Raw genomic sequence first — 22,012 nt, 5'->3', positions numbered from 1 at the left:
AATTTGCACAATGAAATTTATTTCATCTGTTGTTGGCTTTGATCTTGTTTATCCTTACACTTTTGCACTGAGTGTATTAATATTTCATAAACCTCTTCATGTAAGGAAAATGGAAATGCCTTTAAACTTTGAATCTGGGCTTGCAACCGTCTTTTAGAAATCATTTTAGCAAGTTGGATTTTCTCTTGCAAGTGCTCTTTTAGTGATTTCTGTAGCAAAATAGTTATTTAATATATCCCTGTTGGACCAGGAATGTTATTATCACTGTTTGCTTACCATTTCAAGGAACCAGGATAGGAGAACTGTTCACATAAAGATAATTTATAATTGATGTGCTCAGTGATTTGTTCTGTATTGGTAACTTTAATACTGGAACTGAGAACTTCAGAGGAAAGATTTGTGTTGAGTTGTTTGGACAGTAATGAAACCAAACTCAATTTTATTCTTGCACTTTGCAAACAAATGCTTATTTCTTTTAATTGTGTAGTGGCTCTTCCCGGGCTACCACTTTCTATTTTCCTCATCCCATGAGTGGAATGAAATATTGTTCACAGATGTTCCTGTGTCCAGGCTGAAAACTAAATTTATCCATAAAAGCTCTTACTGAAATTAAGTGAGGTATTGGGGGGATGTTTTCTCAGACTCATTTAAAATTAAAGCTAAAATTATCCCCAAGGGGCTAATGGTTTCAAGGGCTTTGGTATTGGTGTTTGATTTATGGTTATTTGATTTATGTTTTTGCAAATGTGTGGTATATCAAAGTACAAACCATCTTTTGTTTGGATGTGATCTCCTTTAAATCTTAAAAAAAATTGATGTACTCTAAATGATATCACTATAATCCTTTTTTGGAACATAGTGTGTGTATAAACAAATAAATAAAATGAAAATAAACATTTCTAAATGAGTGTAGCAGAGCCCCACTTCAGGGAAATGAAATATGAAATTTTATGTTTTCATTTTTCATAGAAATTTTCATTTTAAAAATTGAAATTTGTTTTTTTAAAACATATGTTACAGTCTAGAATAAATTCAACAGATATTTCTTGAGTCTAGTTATATGCCAGGCACTGTGCTAAGCACTATAAGAAATATAATAGTAAATGAGACACTTCTGACCTCTAGGGGGCCATCATACAATAGAGGCAGTGACTTGAACACAGAGCAGCTTATGCTAAGTCCTGGATTTTTGAGGGTTTTTTTTTTTTTCTCTCTCTCTATGAAGTCAGGCTTTTCCAGTAGGTTTAGAGAAAAAGAATGAATTGCCTTGGTAAATTGTTGTAAGGGAAAAGCATTTGTGTTAAGAATACTGTTATCTCTAAAGTGCTATTGCTAGGAATTGATTTTTCAATTTGGTCAAACTAGCATTATATGAAGAGGTTGCAGAGATCACCAGGCACCCCCTTTAGGCTAGGAGAATATTGTGGCTTTGTTTCAGCAGGAATTTCAGGAGAATGTGTTTGGATGACGGATTGGGCCTTGAGAGTGGACTTTCTTGTAGTGGGTTTCATTTACTAGTGCAACCATATATGTCTTGTCTAATTAGTTCTTTCTTCTAAGATTTTCAGAATGGCCTTGTGCACTGTAAATATATTCATTTGTTTAAGATATATAATTGAACTCATGGATCACTTCTAAACCAGCAATAATCTGCCTTTTTGTTCAACTGATTGTACTGTGACATGCCAGATAGGATAGGTGGTTCATGTGGCTTTTGCTCTAACAGAAATGTTTAAGAATGGAAAAAATATGCCAAGGTCCCTTAGAGAATTTAAAGCTTAGTCTTAACAATACCTTACACTTGTATAGTTATTTATAATAGGTAGAACATTTGAATATTTATCTTATTTGATTTCCCCAGAATTCTATTAGATAGGGTAAGCAGCATGTGTCTGTGTCTGGAGACATAGGATCAAACCTCTGCACAATTGTTACTAGCTGCAAAAACCTAGAAATGTTTTAAGCCTGTTCTCGTTTTACAAAAGGAGACTCATAATAGTTGTTCTTAACCATAGCTTGAGTTTGAGCCTTGAAACAACATGATAATACATTAGCAGGTTTTCTTCACTTTGCTGTCTGTGCCCTTCCAGTTTATGAGATGAGGAAACTTATTCTTACAGATGGCAGGAAACTTGTTCAAGGTAACATAGCAAGTTAGTGACAGCCAGATTGAGTTTTCTGACTCTGAGGTCTAAGGTTTTCTCCAATGAACAGAGCTCTCTTTCTACGTAGGCATAATATCATTGTTGAAATGGAAACAATATGATAAGCTTTGATTTCCCCCTCTGTTCTTAGATGAAAGAGTGACAGATGTTTAGGAAGAGTAATGGCTTTCTAAGTTAACAGACTCTCAAGTGGTAGATTCCAGAGCAGCCCCCTTGCTGGATGTGTCTTGCAGAGCTCCCTGCCTATCCTGGCTCACCTTCTCTTCATTCAAATTATTCTGTAGAAGACTGGCATTCAAAGGTCATCCTCTCATATTCCAAATGGCCTTGCAGCTATCCCAATTCATTAGCTCAGAAACTCCGTATTTCTCTTGTGTGCATTTCACCTTCCATGGAAAGTAGACTCCACAAAAGTGGAACGCCTAATCTTGAGTCACTAAAGCGTTCTAACATTAGACTTTACTTACCAAGTTCATAATGATAAGCCATAAAACAGTAGTCCAATTAAAGTATGTTCCCAGATTTAATGGAATTTAAAAGTTTAAGGATAATGAAGAATGCAAAAATGCTTTCCAGCTTAGTATGACTCTGACTGGAAACAAAAATTATCTTTAACAAATACTGTTTGGGGTAGTGTTTAAACACAGCATCCTCGTTTTGCATCTGGCTTTAACATTATGCAATATTTATTTGGATAACTTTTTAATTCATTGAAATATTATCAGCATATATGTATTAATATTACTTACTTTAGGAAAACCTGCCCATTTCAGGGTCTTGAAGGTTGAAGACAAAGTTGATTCATCTAACTTACTTAGTTGTGACTAATGTTTGAATGTTTCTGGATAACCGTTTAAGGATGCAGCTGTGTCAAATTTCAAATACTTGGAGACTGCCCTGTTTCATAGACTTAGAAGGGGGCTCCCTTGAACCCAGTCTCTTCAAGATGGCAATATATTCCTGAGGTACACTTTCTGTGAGGGTGTTTTCTCTGCCTTCTGAAAGGCAGACTGCTCTCATTGGTACAGGGTTCTTCCTTTTATTTATGCAAAAATCAGCGTTTCTACCCTCTCGGTACAAAATAAACCCAATCCCCTTCCACATGGCAGCCCTTATAAAATTTGAGGACAGGTACTGTTTCTTGTCTTAGCCCAGTTCTCTTCTTTTCTAGGCTAATCAAACCTGGTTCTTTACCTCTTTTCCCCCCTGTGTAAGTTGATTTCCATATAATTATCCTTAGCTTTGAGAATAACTTTTAAAATTTACTTTATATAACAAGGTTTTTTTTCATTGATTTTTATTATTAAAGTTTTCCATGCTCTTAGTTAAAAGAGAATAAAAGTTTTCAGAAAGGAATAAAATGAAAAAGGTAAAAATGTACCTTTCCCCCTCCCTGATTCTTTAGGCCCTTGCCTCAGAGATAATCCCTATTGAACGTTTGTGTAAACAAATATATATTGTATATATATGTGTATATATGAGATTAAAATTGTAATGAAATACAGATTCAAAGTTGTAAACATGTACATACATTATTTAATGATGCTTAATGATAAAAATAGCTACAATTTAATGACTACAATCCAGGCATCATGCTAAGCATTGTACATGTGGTATCTTATTTAGCCCTCATAAGAATGCTTTAAGGTAGGTGATAGTTACTTTCCTCTTATAGTTGAATAAACTGAGGCACAAAGAAGTTAAGTGAGTTGCCTGAGGTTACACAGGCTCTGTTCATTCTATATTGAGTAAAGTGCCATGGAGAAATGCCTAAAGGACTGCAAGTGAGGAATTTAGTAGTGAACGTTTCTATCAGGTTTTTTTTGTTTGTTTTTTTTTTTTTGTTTTTCTGAGGCAAGACGACACAAGAGTGCCTGAGGGAGTGGAAATGAGTGTGGTTGTTTTTCACGTTGAATCTCCTGAAACCAGACAAATGTCTCCTCTTGACTTAAATATAACATAAAGAATTTTAAAATGCTGGAAATGAAGGCGACAGAGTAAAAGTAGTATTGAATAAGGCTTATTAAATCCTGCTATGACACTGAGAAAACAGTATGATTGGTGCAGCTTCATAAATTTATGGAACAATATCTGAAAATGAGTTCCCACTGCTCTCAGAGTAAAGTCCAAAATATTCTTAACTGAACATCAGAAGCCCATGGTGGCACCTCTGCAAGCCAGCCCCATCAAACTTCTTGTCCTTCCTCTCCTGGTAGGAACCCTGCCTCCCACCTCCATCTCTATGCTTCTGCATACACTGCCCCTCAGCTTAGGCCAGCTTACCCCATAGCCATCTAGACGTCCACTTTTCTGGGTTATCTCCTGCTCATTCTTCAGGATTTGGCTTTGATATTCTTAAACCCTATCTAGGCTGCATATGGCCATTCTCCGTGCTGCTCCAGCAGCCTGTATGTCCCTGTCATAGCTCTCATCACGCTGAGTTGTGATATGTTGCCTGTCCAGTCTCTCCCTCCAGACAGTAAGTAAAGTTCAGAGAAAGCCTGTGTCTTTTTCACCTTTGTATTCTTGTCACTGCTTGGCATTTATTAGGAGCCTGATAAATACTCTTTGAATGAATGAAAGCATGAACGGATTTTGAATTTTTAAAAAGGGCATTTATAATGAAATATGCCCATCCAAACCTAAAAATAAGCATACAGCTAGATTTTCACAGAAATGAGGCCAGACTTGAAAGAAATGAAACTGTTGGCAAGAAGCTAGACCAATTCAATAATGAGCATTTTTCATATGCAAGGACATGAGAGGGGGGAGAAGGATGATTAATACATAGTCCCAGACTCTTGAGATTTTCTAATGTAGAAATAATTAGTTTACCAAAAGACTGTGATTTCTTGACTAAAACATGCAATCTATTGTGTGATTCATCAAGGTAACTTTTCCAGCAGAAAAAAAAAAGAAATGCTAAATACATACAATTAAAAAAATAAATTAACAATAGGTGACTTTCCCCTGTAGATCTGTGTGTTTCTTCTTCAGCATCACAAGGTTTGAATCTTAGCTCTCTTCAGGTTTAGTGTTAAACATTTTTTTTGTATCTCCCTTGGCCACATGCAGTTACATACAGCTTTATGGTGACTTACTGCTTTTTATAACCTGTACTCACCATCTTGAACTCCTTTTGGAAAGAATCTATATTTTTGAGGTGGATTGAAGAATCCTGCAGTGTAGATTGTGCATTTCCTTGTTGGCAAAACTTGTGACTCAGGGGAAAAAAACTAGATTACAGTTATTGTATATGAAAAATTTCTCTTGGAATCTACTTGGAAGCTTTTGACAGAGCAGCTCAGTGTCTGAGAATTAGTCCTTCCCAGTTCAAGGAAGTAGGAAATTTCATGACATGTGCTAAGAGACCTGGCAGTTTCTACTACCTTTGATTGCTTTACCTGACATGTCACAGGCTAGAGTCTACATCCAAAATATCTTCTTATATCAATAATGCTTCAAACCATACTTTTAATAGGTCCTGGGGATAGAAATTAAAATCCAGCTCTTGTTGTGTTAACAATGCAGATAACCCCAACATGGAAGCAGTCAGATCACCCAGTACCTTCTGTGCAGTGCTGGGTTTGCATGTGCAGAAAATTACTGTTGGCATGTTGCAGCTGGTACTCTACCTGGAGGCTGGCAAGTTTAGCATACACTGTAAGTCGCTTCCTGATTTTAGGAGCGTTATGCTGTGAAAGGAGTGCATGTTGGGACTGGGCATATAAAGAGTATAATAAGAGACATGGAAGGTGCGATGCGGGTGCAGAAGAAGGAGCCATCGTTTCAAGCAGGAAGACTAGAGAAGGTCACAGTGGAAAGTGATGTTTGAATCAGAAGTCAGTAGGTGGAGAAGGAAAGGAAAATTTTGGGGGGCCGAGGGCTAAGGCACAGTGGCATCATTATGCGTGGTGTGTTGAGAGCCCTGCGTCTAGACCTGGAGGCTGGAGCCCAGGTGGGTGGGAAGTGCTCTAGGGGGTGGTGCCGGAAGATAGATCAGGGTGAGCCTGCTGGGGAGGTTGGACTTTATTCTGTAGGCAGTGGGAGGGCGCTGAAGCTTTGGGAGTGGGAGCCAAGACCAACTTACCCAACAGGCATAGTGTGTAGGGACCACAATAATTTTAAGGCCCACAAAAAATGTTTTAATTTCAGTATCTTTTAAACAACCAGAATAAAATAAATGAATATAACAGTAAGGAGTTCATCTTTATATCAATGCAGTAAAAAAAAAAAAAAAGTAAACTTTATTTTAAAATGAGGGAATGGGCACAGAAAGGCAGAAGTGCCCAGGGCTCACAAAGTCTCCTGCAGCTCCAGAGAGAAGAGTGTAATGTGTGAATCCTGGGGATAATTTGCTGCTGGGTAAGGGATCGATGCCATCTGTGGGTCCCACCTGTGTCCTGGCTGCATCAGATTTTCCTGAATCCTAGGTTGCAGGAATTTCTGATTTAGTAAGGAGGGAGCCGGTGTACTGAAAGAGAGAGCATACACCCAGTGGACAGGGAGAACATCAGTTTAGTTGAAGACCTGAGAAATCACTAAGGCTCAGGACAGGGCCAGTGCAACTGGAAGGAAGAGGCTGCTCCTGAAACCATCGCACAGAAGAATGGACAGACTGACAGCTGACTGGATGTGGGGTGGGAGGCATGGGGAGAGCTAGAGATGTCTAGCCTAGATGGCAGGAGGAGAGAAGGTAGTACTTGTGGTCTTGGCCAGAAGTGGAAAATATGACCAACTGGTTTTCTCTGCTGCAAATGCACCATGGGCATGCTCGAGGAAGGGCTAAATATGCTGTCAGCTTGTCACTAGGTTTCACCAGGCTCTTAGCTTTGGTGGGCTGCTCGTTAGGTTGTGCAGACCTCCAGGGGACTGCTGTGGAGGGGGCAGGAGGCAGGAGGCAGGAGCAGAACCTGTGTTTGCCTGGAGGAGGAGGAAGGTAATCAGTGGAAATGCTAGAACTGAAGCTCTATGGTGCTGGGCTGAGTCCAGGGCTGAGCTTATGACCATTCTCACTGGGTGAGCTCTAGGCTCTCGGTTCCTTGCCTGTGATGGAGGCACAGAAAGAGAAAGCTCAAGCACCAGAGAAACTTGGAAGCTGATCACTGCAGCAGGAATTCTTGGTCTCTATGGAAACAGACAAGTGCCTGAAAAGAGCCCTGACCCTAGGAATCTGCAAGGCCTGCCTTGTCCCAGCATCAGGTCATTTGAGCATTGCAGCACAAGTCCTAGCAGCCCTCATTTCTCCTTTCTCTCTCCTCTTCTGCAGTCCTCCGTCCGTCGTCTCTTCTTTCTTTCCCTTTCTCCTTTCCCTCCATCTTTAACTTCCCTGCCCCCCCCCCAACCCTTCCCCTTTCCTCCTTTGCCCCTGCTACTCTTCTGCTCCCTTCTTCTCTTTCTTTCCCCCTTTCCTGTCCGGGTCTCCTCCCTCCTCCCCAGACAGTGAGTCAGCATGTTTGGGAGACTTGGAGCCTCGTGCCGTGGGAAGGTGTGTGGATGACTGTCGTTTGGGGGTGTGTGTATGTGTGTGTGACTTAGATTCCAGCCTGCTGTGGGTGGTCCAATAGGTGTGAACAGTGGTGTCACTTTCCAGTTGGGTAATTTCATCTGACCTACCTAAAATTTCACTTGCTGTTTCGATTAGTAAAGTGTTCCACACCGTGACTTGGTGAGGAGAGGTTTCATAAGCCTCCATCCCAGAGGCAGCTGTGTTTCACTGAGATGAAAGACAGAATCTTACTTACCAATTCGCAACTAGGGAGTGCAAGGTGAGAGCTCCCCACTTACCGCTCCCCGTCTCTCCTGCCTCACCCCTGCGGGAAAGCAGATCTTTCTCTTCCCCTTCCGGGTTGCGGAAGCCTTGAAAAACTGCTGTTTTCATCCTTTCCAAGTTCACTTTGTGGATGCCGTTGAGCCGTCGGGGTATTAGGGAGTCACAAGTCAGAAACCCCGGATCCAGACTCTGGTTCGGTCATTTGCCAGCTGTGACCCTGGACAGGCAATTCAAGTGAGAGGAATCCCACTGCCTCTCCCTGCTTCACAGGCAAGGCGAACTGTGATAATGTAGGTGAAGCCACTTAGCAGTGAGTATCTCTTCATGTACTCATTTCACATGTGTCTCTGGACTGCCTGCTGTTTGCTGGCCCTGTTCTAGGCACAGGGATCCAGTTGAGGACGAGACAGCTAAGACCTCGGCACTTAGGGGCGTACGCTATTAGTGCAGAAGACATACCACACACCAGTAAGCAAAGATAAAGGATGATATGGTGTGTTAGGTGCCCTGGAGGGACGAGAGTGAGAAGAGATTAACTCAGGGTGGTGGAGGCCTCTTTTCCAGAGTGTGATCAGGAATGCTTTTCTAAGGAGGTAACATTTGAGTTGACCCCTGAAGAAACGGAAGCAAACAGGGAAAAAAGAAGAAGAAGAACTGGAGGCAGAGGTTTCAAGTACTACATACAGCAAACGCAAAGACCTGGAAGAGGAAGAAAGCGTTGCAGAAAGGAGTAGTGGTGTAACGGGCATGTAGAGCGCCAGGAGGGAGTGACACGTGAAGTCTGAGTTGTGTTTTTGAGACCACTTGGCTGCTTGTGTTGAGAAAGAATTTGAGGTGGCTTCGTAGGTATTCTGATTGTAGGCAGGACTTAGACACCACGGGTGAGGTCAGCGACGATACTGTTCAAGGGTCAGCCTTTTTTTTTCCCTCCCAAGTTCACATGACATTTTCATAGCATTGTAGTGTTGGCAACATTTATTTTAATACTCTGTCATATTTAGTACTTACAATTACCCATCAGAGTAGGTGACATTTACAAAACGTTTTAGAGATAGAGCTAAGTTCAGTGAGCTGACACTCAGCCAAGCCAGCAGCAGGGCCCGAGTCTTCTGACACACTGGAGGGTGACAGGGATCGAACAGAAGGAGGGCTGAGATCTCGGGTACCCAATGGCCAAGCTGTGTCAGCTACTTTAGGGGGAGACAAGCTGGAGGGATAGGACAGGAAACACGGGGTTTTAGCTGTTAGGGAAATTGGCTTAGGCTGCCTCAAAAAGGTATAGCAAGATTTCTCTTTAATTATTGGCCTTAAAATCCAGCCATTAAATCTCCTCATAAGGCAGGAGGCTGGCTTTGTCTCTCAATGTGCCAGGAGAGAGCTGTCTCCATTATGCCTCTCACTGGCACACACAGCCTGGCAGGCTTTCACACTGTCTTGTTTTGTGAGCATTTGCAGTTGTAACAGAAGATAGTTCTATTTCATATGGTGCTTTGTTTTCAAGCCTTTGCGTGAGATCTGGGCTTCTTGTCTCTTAAAAACCAAAACCAAATCCAAACAAAAGCCCCTGTTTTTTTCTTTAAAGCAGGGATACATGTTTATGAGAAAGAAAATTTAAAACAAGTCAGAGAGTGGTATAAAAGTGAAAATAAAGATGCATTTTATTTCTCCCAGTTTTTAGTCTTACTCTCCAGCTATAATTAACATTAATTTTTTTATGTGTGTTTACAGAATATGCAAGCATATGCAAACTTGTACACCACCACATGGACAGGTGCAGATTCCTGCGCACCCACACATGCATGTACACACATCCATATGTGATGGAGACTTGTACATCCTGGCAGCCTTCTCTACATGCTGTTATATAGCTTGGTTTTTACTCAATACTGTGTCTTAGATAATTTTCTACATTAATACCTGGAGATGTACCTCATTTCCTTAATGACTGCTTTGAATTCCACCACCCCAGTTCCTCTACTGATAGGCAGTAGATGTCTTTGAATATATATTTTTGTGTATTGTATGTGTGGTATACCCGTGGGGTGAAGTCTTAGAAATGGGATTGCTAGGAGAAAGCGCATATTCATTTCACATTAGGACAGATATCGCCAGATTGCTTTCTAAGAACCTGTACTAACTCACATTTCTACTAACAGCGTGTGAGATTACGTGTTTTCCCACATCCTTGTCAAAGCTGAGTACTGTTGAACTTCTTAATTTGGGGCAGTCTCGTAAGTGAGAAATAGTGATAATGGTTTGTTTAAAACTGGCATTACATGTTGATACTTCCATGAGTTATTTTTGCTTTTGGAAAGGGGTTCTAATTACTTTTCACTACTTAGGTAATACATATTTAGGGAAAAACAATTTAGAAAATGCAGAAAGGTACACACACATACACAAAATAACTTGTAAACTCGTTTTCCGTGAATAACCATTGTTAACATTTTGGAATTTATCCTTTTGTCTCTTACCTATGTGTAAAAATATGAACGAAAAGGTTTTGTTACCTTCTGGGCTCTCTATTAATTGGAGCTGCTAATTTTCCTGTAGGATACTGCAGCATAGCAGTGGAGAGAGGACTGGACTTCTTGAAGGGAACTACAGTTTAGCAGAGAGCACTGGAGTTGGAGCTGGTGGTTATTCTAGATTCCAGTTCTGACATCAATGACTAGCCTTGTGATCTCGGGCAAGTCAGTTTACTCCTCTGAGTCCTTCTGTAAAACGAATAATGCTTTTCTTGTTAGATTGTTAGGAAAGTCAAAGGGGTTAAGGTATAGAAATATGCCTAGTGCATTCCCTGCCCTGTAACAGACGCTTGATAAACGCTGACTTCACCAAGAGGCTGAAGCTCTGCGAGCCCATGTTGGGAATATTTTATTATCCTGCGTATTCGTCAAGGTAGATTATTTTGCTTTTTTTTTTATTTTACAAGATTCTGACTGTTTGCTTTGTTATGTTCATTACAGGACTGTTCATAAGACTTAAGACAGTGTGTGGTCACCACGTAGCCCTCACAAATGTGTAGGGTTGTTACCACCGGAACTGTCCGTGGGCGTGGTCAGCAGGCGTGGTACATTACAGGCTGCTCAGGACGGCTCAGTTGAAGGAGAATTTTCAGGGTGGAGGATGAAACCCAGGAGCTTTCCAAGGATGAAAGGAAACTATTATTCTTGTTCTAAGCATGATTAGGCATTGCTTGTTTTTCTTTATTTTCCCCCAGTGTTGCGACAAAACCTAGTCCCTATAAAGCAGTGGTTCTCAATGAGGGACTATTCCATGCACCACTACTCCGTCGATATTTGGCAATGTCTGGAGATGTTTTTTGTTGTCACAATGTGGGGGACCTAGTGCTAATCAAATTTGGGTGTCACATTTTTGGTTGTCACAGTGTGGGCATGTAGTGGGTAGAGGCCAGGGTGTTGTGCACAAGACAGCTCCACACAGCAAAAAAGTACCTGGCCCCAAATGTCAGTAGTTTGAAGGCTGAGAAACTGATATTCGTAGAGTGAGTAGATTGATTATGAGTTACAGATGGCATATATGGTGACGTTTGCATCCATGGACCCATCAAGCTGATGGAACTAGTCAGTGTTACAAATTAAACCGAACCTAAAAGGAATTTCTTCCTGGCTGCAAGAAGCTCCTTTGCTTTTCAGGGAGATGGCATGGAAAAGGCCTAAGTTATAGAATAGTTTCGCTTGACTGAGATTATTACCTGGAGGCAGCCGAAGTCCTAGAAAATTCACCTTTGTGTCTCACTTTCCCTGGACTCCAAGATAGGCTTCCTTTGTTCATTTAAGCATTTATTCATTCAGCAAACACTATTAAATGACCGTCAGCCCAAATACAGTGCTGTGAGATAAGAAAGAGTTAGAGGAGTGTAGAAGACAGTATTGTGGTTAAGAACTCAGACGTGGATCTGGGTTGTGACCCAGGCTCGGATCCTGCCTCTGCTACTTGTAATTTATTTGATCGGGCCCTCATTTTAGGATGAAGTTAAGAATACCTACCTTACATGACTGTGATGATTAAAATAGTGACAAACACAGGGTGTTTAGAGCAGTGTCTAGTTCAGCAAAATTTTAGTTCTTGTTGTTTTTTGTTTCACTACTATGGCTGGAATCTTAGAGCCCTATGGATTACCTAGTTTAGGGCTTTCAAGTTTGATGAGTACTGGATTCCTTTTCTCAATAAAGCCTTATCCAGATTCTTACTATGTGAAATACATGAAAACAGAGCAACTCTGGTTAGGGTCAGGATGGGAGGCCAGGGCACTGCTTTCTTGGGATCACTTGCCTCGCTTGCCCCAGCCGTGGTTTCTTACGCATAACTGCAGAACCTGAGAAGAATCCAGTTTGACTACCACTGATCTCATCCAGTTCACTCATTTTAAGAGTGAGGAAACTGAGGCCTGGAGAGAGGAAGTGGTTTAATGGGGGGGGGGGGTAGGATAAGGAAAGTACACGAATCACTCTGATATGTGTGTGTGTCAAGCACAAAACCAGTGCTCTTGGAGGGAGTTTGGAGAAGGCAGAGACAGACTCCTCCTTGGTTGGGTTGTATTTAGCAGCTCTAAAGGATGGTCTTGAAGGATGGGTAGAATTTGAGCTTTCAGATAAAGTTGGGAAGAATATTTTTAGAGGAAGAAATAGATGATAAAGGGCTGGAGGGAAAATCATTAGTGTCTTTAGTGAAGACTCCATGTCTTAGTAAATTATCTTTGGTTGCAAGTAATAAAAGCCTATTTCAGAACATCTTAATTGAAAGCCAAAGAAAGGGAGTTGTTATAAAGTCACAGACTACCTTCTGAGTCCTAGGTTCAGAGAGTGGAGCTCTGCCTTCTTCGTGCCTGGAACTCCAGAGCCCAGAGCCACCTGGCAGCCTCTCCCTCTGGTGCTTCATGGTTCTTATTTTGCTTCCTCCTGTGTATTTACTTCACCCTTTATTCTCTCTCTTAGACCAGCTTTCTTATCTTCTCTGTGCACATGGTTCCCCCAAAGTTTCCAGGTTTACGTGTCACTAATTCAAACATTTGGTCTTCACTGATCATCTGTCTGTGAATCCCAACTCTTAATTCCAGGAGGAGAAAATCCAGTGGGCTTACTAGGTGTTGCTTATGTGCCTCTCATCCAGTAGCGGTGGCCAGAGTGGGGGACGTCAGGAGTCTGTCTTGTCCTGTCAGTGTGATTGGCAGAGCCCTGCTCACACTTGAAAAAGGGACAGCCTGACCCTCAAGTTGCTCCTTTATGATCAGTGGAGACAGGTGTCTGTGTATCTGCAACAAAGTACGAGATGAAGGATATGAGCAAGAAGTGATTTAGGGGTTGATGACGGCTTCTCTGAAGAGGGACGGTAGTGCTGGCTCTGAAGGGCGGGCAAGATTTCCTCAGATGGAGAAGGGGTTAGGGAGGACGTGCCACAGGGGAGCCGAATAGGATGGAATGTTCGGGTAACAGTGAGCGTTGAGTACTATATGTGCCAGTGACTTGGGTCATTCACTCAGATAACAAGTATTTATTGAGGACTCTAGGAGGAGGATATGATAATGGATGAAGAGACAAAATTGTAATAAACTGTGTCCCCAGTGTCACGGAGAATGTCCATCCAGGACGTCTAGAAGGAACCATCTAGAATGTTTTAGTCTTAAAATTTTTTTCTTTATACTTTCTTCATTGATGCTTTTTCTACTTGATCCTACAAGGTCAAAAATGACTTAGAGCAAGGTTGACGGCTCATGCTTTTTTTCTTTTTTTAAATAGCTGTTGAAATTGTGTGTTTTCCTTACTTCCTAAAGTGGAAATAGGCACATAGTTTCCGTAACTATGAAGTGGTTTCTGTGTGAGTGTATGTTTGTTTTAGGGGGATTGTTTGGGCAGGTGATTTCTAAGATCTTTTCTGACTCTAACATTTTAATGTTCAGGGACTGCTTTTCTTTCATCTCAGTAATGTCAGCAACCAGTTAGATTTGATTTATTGTAGAATTGCTTATAGAAAAAACAACCTAAAATGTTCCAAAATAGGAGATTGGTTCAGATAATTATGATATGCCTATATGGTATTACTAAACAGCCATTAAAAATAATTGTTCAAGGAATATTTTATAATGGGAAGATCTTTAAAGTGTAAAATTCATGGAATAAGAGAAACTACATGCTGAATTAAACAATATAAAACACACACATATGTTTGTATATATATATAATACAGAAAATATCATTATAAAGATATATAATAGTCTATAAATGAAGGAACTAGATCAAAATACTATGAAAAGACATTTGAATAGTAGGTTGCCAGTAATTTTAACAGGTTATTTTTATGTATTTTGTTGCAGTTTCAACAATGAATTTACATTTCATCACTGCAATTTTATGTAACTCTGTTCTTTTTCTGTAGCTACTTTTGTAGCTAAACTTTTTATTTTAATAATTATAGATTCACATGTAGTTGGGAGAAACAATACAGAGAGATCCTTGTAAACTTGGCACATTTCTTCCAGAGGCAATATTTTGCAAAACTGTAGTGTAGTATTAAAGCCGAGATACTGACATGGATGCGTTCTACCTCACATTTCCCTGGTTTTATTTGTACGTGTGTGTGTGTGTGTGCGCGCGCGCACACGTAAGTTCTATACTATTTGTCACCTGTGTGGGTTCGTGAATCCACCATCACAGTCAAGATACTCAACAGTTCCAACATACCGCAAAGAGCCCTCGTGTTGCCTTTTTATAACCACATCCACACCCACCACTATTCTTTAAAAAAAAGTATTCAACTCTAATGAGTAGGGCATTTACTTTATTTTGCTTTTTCATCTGAAGCCATAACTGTGGAACCTTAGAGTTAGAAAGGACTTCCCCATCTGATTGGCCACTCAGAATGTGGGAATTTTAGAGGGGTGGTGAAGAGGTTTATGATCTACCCCTTCCTTCAAACACATTACCAGCTTGAGCTCTCTCCCTACCCTTCACCCCAAACGGCTTCGTCTCAGTAGTGCAGGTGTTTAGTTAGCTCTCACAGTCTCTGGAAACCCCCGTCTGACCGTCTACCTCTGGGTCAGATGCTTCTCCTCTGTGCCCTGCCTGTACTCCATACTTTCCTTATTGTGGCACTTTTCTCATCTTATAATTGCTCATAGATAATCAACAAATATTAGATGGGTGGATGATATCCAGATGGATCCTTCCCCAGTTTCTGATGAGTCTCCAACTGCCAGCTCTCCTTCCTCTCCTGCTCTTCGAGTATTTTCGATTCCGCCTGCACTCACCACATTCATACGGCAAGCCTGGGTTTACTTTAGCAGTGCAACTGCCTGCCCAGTCCACAAATTTCAGCCCCTCTACCTGCTGATGCTGCCATCAGGATGGATGACTCTCATCTTCTGAGCTCCTCCCATTTTCTCCTTTCCTCCCCATTTCTAGAGTTAGAGTGATATTGACGATGACCACTATAAGCAGCTCTAAGTCTAGCACTGTGCTGTGTGCTTGACATGTGTTTTCTCTTTTTAACACAAATGTACTTTTAAATTATGTCTTACTCTCCCCATCTTTCTTTTTCTTTCTTTCCTTCCTCCTTTCTTTCTTTCCTTCCTTCCTTCTTTCTTTCTTCCTTTCTTCCTTCCTTTCTTTCCTTTCCTTTCTTCCTTTCCTTTCCTTTCCTTTCCTTTCTTTCTTTTCTTAATTTCTTAATTTCTCAGTGGAGATGCGGGGAATTGAACCCAGAACTCTGTGCATGCTAAGCATGAGCTCTACCCTCCCCCTTACACTCCCCATTTTTAAAATGAGGAATCTGAGACTGAAAAAAAGGTGAATAACTTGTTTAATATAGACAAGCAAGTGGCAGAACTGGATTAAAATCCAGGGCTGTCTACTATAAAGCCCACTTTCTGACCAGTCTGTAAGAAGGAGCTGTTTTAACTCTATGGTCCTTGCCAAACTCAGCATTTCCTCTGGGAACCTGTCTAGCCCTTGACTGAACTCTTCCCGTAAGATAACTCTGGACTTTGGAAGGCAGCCATTTTATTGCTGGACAAGAAATATCACTTAGAAATTGTCTTTTAACGTTCAACAGAAATCTGTCCTTCACTCTCTCAGTGCTATATCTAGGTGGGTTGTATTTCTGTCCTTTGAAGCAACATAAATTCCTCTGAATCTGTAGCTCCCTCATTATATAGCTGGAAGGGATTATAATAATTTTCTGGTCTTATCTATTACAGATGAGGAAACTGGAGTGCAAAGAAGGGACCCCTGTTCAACTTACTACCCTTGAGTTACTTGAAGCCTAGTCCTGATGCTTTGGTTTACCTTTTCCTTCCAGCTTGTGCAGTCTTTGCTGGTGAGATGGGGTTGTTCAAGCTTCTGTTGCCTTAGTCATCCTCCTATGGACACTCTCCAGCTGGTCACTGTCCCTTTTGTTTTTTTGGAGCTGACGTCAGTAGTCCATATTGGGTTTGATTGCCTGGAGTCCTAGAGAGGATATTTAATTCTGCAAGTAAATGTGGGAACCCACTATGTGCCTGGGACATGTTGTAACCCTCCACCACATTCTGCCTTTCTTCTTCCTTTCTCCACGTTGTCTATAATATATATGAGTTATAAGTTTGGCTGCAGGTAACAAAGTCCATCATAACTGTGGCTTAAGCAGATGGAAGCTTATTTCTTGCTCATATAAAAGCCTGATCTGCAATGTGTCAGCCTCACTCCATGAAATAACTAGGATCCCAGTCTCCTTCTGTCTGGTTGCTTTATGCTTCTTAGGGTGTTACTCTCTTCCTCGTTGTCTAAGATACCAACACATTTGTTTCCCAGCGTACCTCTTCCCTCTCACCACCACTCACATCTTATTGGTCAGAACTTAATCACATGGTTACGTCTTGCTGAAGGGAATCCTGGGAAATGTAGTCTTTTATTCTGGGAGGCCTTGTGACCAGATTAAAAATAGTTCCAAGGAAGAAGAAGGGGAGAATGGACATTCGTTTGACAAACAGCATTCCTGCCACCCACCTCCTTGTGTTTCAGCTTCAGGAAAACAGGCCCTTCATTGGTACTCTGCAGCCGCTGGCCTCCCAGACTTAGGAAGTTCCATTTCTAGGTAAGATGGCAAAGCAGGATGTCCCAGTGTAGTCAAGAAAAAGTCTCAGAATTTCATGAAACACTGAACTTCATCTTAATGAGGAGGTCACACTCATAAAAATAGTTGACATTTGTTTGGGGCTTACAGTTTATTTGCCGTGCATGTGTTAAATACTTAACATACATTATCTTATTTAATTCTGAGAAGATTCCTAGAAGGCAAGTTTTGTCATTAAGCCTCAATTTGCAGATCAAATTTTCCAGAGAGTGAAGTAACTTCCCCGAGGTCACATAGCAAATACATAATGAAACTGCTGCCTGTTTATCTTAGTGCTCTTGTGGCTGGAGGTCCTTGTCCTCTCCACTCTGATGCCAGACAAATCAGAGTTGCTCATTAGCACTTCATAAAGCACTCTCATGTTCCTCATAATCATCAGATACTCCTAATTATAACCTGAGCAGGAAGTGTTGTATTAAGTAGGTTAGGAGCCCCAAGTTGAAAGGACTGGTCTTACATCCGGTTGGCTGAGTATGAGCTCAGGTCAGAAGAAAATATTTGGTGATCAAATATGGCAAAAGCTGTTGTCGTTGCGTTCCGTCTTGCCGTTGCTTCTGGGAATATTTTCTTTTGCGTGAGGAGACAGACGCACAGAGATATCACAGGGCTTACGACATGTGGTAGAGCTGACATCTGACTCCACCTGGGTCTCATGCCAAGCTGGAAATCTTAATTTGCCTGCTGCCGCATGTCCATTACTTTGGTGAGCCTGAACTCTGTTTCCTCATGTTTTGGAGTCTCTCAGTGTGTCCTGGGACCTGATGCCAGGCCCAGGTTGCTGGCTTTGCTGTGCTTGGTTAGAGATTGTAGGCTCCAATTTATCACAGACCCTTATTTGTAGATAACCTTACTTTTTGTCATTGGTTTGCTTTTTCTCATCAGTATGGTAAATGGATAGTACACCACAGATATTAACAGTGGGGCAGTCTATGAGGGAACCATATTTCTATGGTTAAGTCTCTTTTCCAACTCCAAATCAGCATAGATGGACAACAGGAGGGGCACTTGAAACCTGGATATTTCAGAATAACAAACATTTGATGAATTGTGGGGTGGTGATGGGGGCTGCTTTAGAGCTGGTAGGAGGGGACACCTTTCTGAATGGGTAGCATTTATAGTAGGATCTTCTGGAGCATGAGAAGGAATCAAGCAAGCACAGAGCCAGGAAAGTTTCCTAGTAGAAGGAATAGCAGAGGCAAATGCCCTGAGTGACGTAATGGAAGAGAGGCAAGAAATAAACTAATATGCTCAAGCCTCATCTATTTTAGAGTTTGTTCATTGCAGAGTAGGAGTCAGAAGCTCATGGTCAGTGGTGCCCATCCCACCTCCTCGTGGAGAATCAATGGCTATACTTTGGACAAGCATCAGTGATGCTGGGGCAGATACCTTCATGCTGGTCAAATTCTGCTTTGCCTAGGCATCTTTGGGAGCGTGATCAACAGCTTCCTTGATGAAGTGTTATTCTTTTGCTTCATTAAACTCATCTTTACAAGTGGCTGCATTGACAGCGTTCCTTTCAGAAATTGTTTGAGATCTCCCAGAGGCTTTGAACATAAGAAAGCAGTGCTGTTTTTTAATATTAGCAGTGGTGGATAAAAAATATTTAGATCACCCTTTCCTCTTAAAATCCATTCAAGCACTTAAAGGATTAGAAATCAGATGATGACAACAGAATCTCAAACCTGGAATGCATAGAAAGTTGGCAGGTACTCAAAGGGTGTTCTGTTGGCAGAGGGGCTGAGTGACTCTGAGAACAATGGCAGATTCTTTTATGTACAGTGACTAGAGCCTCCCAGATGTGCATCCACTGGCAGCAGGCCATCCATCCCTACAGATTTGCATGTGGTTCCAGTTTGGGCACTTGGGTTCTTAATCTCATGTTAATTCAGCTATTCACATTAAGGTTTGTAACATACCAAGAGGCTCTTTAAAAAAAAAAAAAAGGCAAAAAGCACACAAGCCCAGTAACTAATTGTGGGCATTTGATAGTACATTCTGGACTTGTTTGGTGTTTGCCCAGGCTCAGCAGTGATCCTTCTGATGTACTTCCAATAGCAATAAAAATAACAGCCTGGAGAAATAAGCAGACTCTGAGGTGGAGACCTGGAGTTCTGGGAAGAGCTTTATCTTTTAATCTCAATGCTGTTTGGCATTGGCCTCAGTATACACCATCCTTGCCTTATTTTTAGTGTGCAGAATGCTTCCACGGACATCATTTTACTCCATTTTTACAACTGCTTTCTAAGCTGAATATAATTATCTTCAGTTTATGGCTGATGAGCCTGAGGCTCAAAAGGGGTAAGAGGCTGGCCCAAGATCACAACAGGGGACAGAATCAGGACTCCAACTCAGATACTGTGCACTTACAGTCGTAACTCCTGAAAAACGTAGTAGCTTTAACATGTTGAAAAGCAGCAGTGCCATTTTTTGGACAATGACTTAGGGGTTTTTCCCCTATAGGTATTATTTTAAACATTTTAAGGAAATAACTGCAAATTCTGTTCCATATCCCTAATAATGCATTCTATAACATCCCTGGGTCCAGGATTCCTCATGACTATTTGATTATTTCTGAGCTTCGTCTTTAATATCGCCTTGTGTTTGATTACATCATGTTGAAGAGAGCCTTGAGAATCATTATTAAGGACTTGGAGGTTGTTTAAATGACCTCTCCTTTTTTTTTTTTTTTTTTTAAAAGAAACATAGATATGAATAGAAATTTAAAATAAAGTATTTCATGAAATAACCAACGCTTCAGCCATGTTCATATCTGGTTCACTCATTATAAGAGATTATTTTGAAGATATATTTTGAATCTTTTGGACTAGATAATCAAGAAGCAATTTTGTTTTTAAGTTAATTTAACTACATCTGCTTTGGGAGAGGGCAATAACAAAACTGTATCAAAAGGAATATTCAAAGGCCTATTATATGTAGTCTGAGACTCCCCATTGCCTACAAGATAAAATTCAGTGTCTTAAACAGGTGCACAGCTTTCCATACTGTGGTTCCTACCTGCTCTACCACCCTTTGCTCAATACTCCCTGTGCAGTTTTGCTGGCTAGTTTATGTTTCAGAATTTAAGGTCAAAATCAACAATGTGGATTGAGCCAGACACTTTGGGAAATAACAGTGCCTAGAATAAACTCTATGTGTTCTTTTATAGAGCTTCTTTTCTAGTAGGTGGAGACAGAAAAAAATCAGGATTAAAAAGTACGATGAAGAAAAGTAACTAAAATAAGAAGGTTGGGGGTGCTACTTTATATAGGGTGATCTGGACAACTCTCTGAAAAAGAAGCATTTAAGCAGAGACCTGTAGGAGGTGGAGAAGCGAGCCATGTGGATTTCCGGGGGGACAGTGGATGGTATGTGCCAAGGCCCTGAGGCGGGCGTATGTTGAATAGGGGAGTAGTGTGGCTACAACAAAGAGACAGGGGAAGAGGGGTGTGAGATGAGGCCAGAGAGGTGTGCAGAGGCCAACTCCAAAGAGCCTTTAGACCATAGTAAGGACTTTGATGTTTATTCTAAGTGAGATAAGAATGCACCGGAAGATTTTAAGCAGAAGACTGACATGACTTGCCTTATTTCCTGAAAGAACGCTTTTGTGGCTCTTTATTGACCAGACTGCAGGGAGGCAAGGTGGAGGCAAAGACACCAGTTTAGAGGCTATAGCAACGATTCAGGTGAGAAATGAATGATGACTTAGACCTATGACTGGTGGCTCTGCAGGGAGTGAGGAAAGGCGGGTTATAGCTACATGCATGTTTGCATATAGTAATATATACATTATATATGATGGTGTATAATGTACATAATGTATAAATATATATAACTTTCTAATTTCAAATATGTATAGAAGTAGGAAGGGGTAACAGCTTAAGTGCAAAGTGGAAACCCATGTCCCTGTCACCTAGCTTCAACAATTATCTACCCCTGATCAGTCTCATTTCTTCTGTACCTGTACCTGGTCCTATGGATTTCTGTGAAGTAAATCTCAGTCGTAATAATCATGTCATCCAATATGTCTCTAAAATAGAAGGGCTTCTTAAACATTACCCATCCTTATTTCATCTAGAAGAGTAATTCCTTAATATCAAATATTCAGCCTGTTCAGAATATCCCCATTTTTAAAATGGGAGTCTAATTTTTCGCTTTTTACAGTTTGTTTGAATAAGAATTCAAATAATGTTCATGCCTTGAAGTTGGCTGACATGTGTCTTAATTCTCTTTATTTTCCAAAGTTTCCTTTCCATCTCTTTTTTTGTCCCTTTGCAATGTCTTTGTTAATATAAGTTAGGTGATTTGCATTTTAAGTTTTCCCCAAAGTCCGGATTTTGCTGACTACACCCCTGTGGTAGCACTTACCTTTTCCTCTGTCCCCTGTGTCCCCTGAGTCCCCTGGTAGTTAGATCTAGAGGTTTGATCAGGTTTAGATTCAGATCAGAACTGTCTCATAGACTGTGTTTCGTATTTCCATTGTGGGTCATAATGCATGGCTGTTTCTGTTTTTGTGATCACTACCTAGTTCCATTATTTTATGAGGAATTGCAAATGGTAAATTCTACCACTCTTTCTCTGTGAGCTGGGAGTACTTCCATGAAGAGAAGTATTTCTCCCTCATCAGATACTGGGTTACCCTGAAGTACAGCTCATATGGCAAAGGCACGAAAAGTCTTGAGTCTTTCCCTTTACTTATTAGTTTTCAAAATTAAAAAAATTGGTTCCCCAGCATTCTCCAAAGGTAGCTGATGAAGCTTCTCTCTCTTTCTGTAATTTTATCACTATGAACTCCTGTTTGTGAACATGTATTTATGCTTCAGCCTATCGCAGGGACTGTTCTCACTCACGTTCACATGGACCCGTCTCTGGCAAGTGGGAGCCTCTGAAGTTGGCATCTGAGTCTTTTTCATACCGTGCTCTTCTCTTTTAGTTTCTCATATCA

The 22,012-nt window shown here is 40.9% G+C and overlaps 1 protein-coding gene across 6 annotated transcripts in view; it reads left to right on the top strand.

The window, feature by feature from the left end:
* The window catches only part of DNAJC6 (DnaJ heat shock protein family (Hsp40) member C6), a 127,908-nt gene that overhangs the window by 45,448 nt on the left and 60,448 nt on the right, over positions 1-22,012 (top strand). The window lies entirely within an intron of this gene.

The sequence above is a fragment of the Camelus bactrianus genome, chromosome 13 (assembly GCF_048773025.1).
Source record: "Camelus bactrianus isolate YW-2024 breed Bactrian camel chromosome 13, ASM4877302v1, whole genome shotgun sequence".
NCBI lineage: Eukaryota > Metazoa > Chordata > Mammalia > Artiodactyla > Camelidae > Camelus > Camelus bactrianus.
The sequence above is the reverse complement of the archived record's forward strand: the minus strand, read 5'-3'. Positions and strand labels throughout refer to the sequence as shown.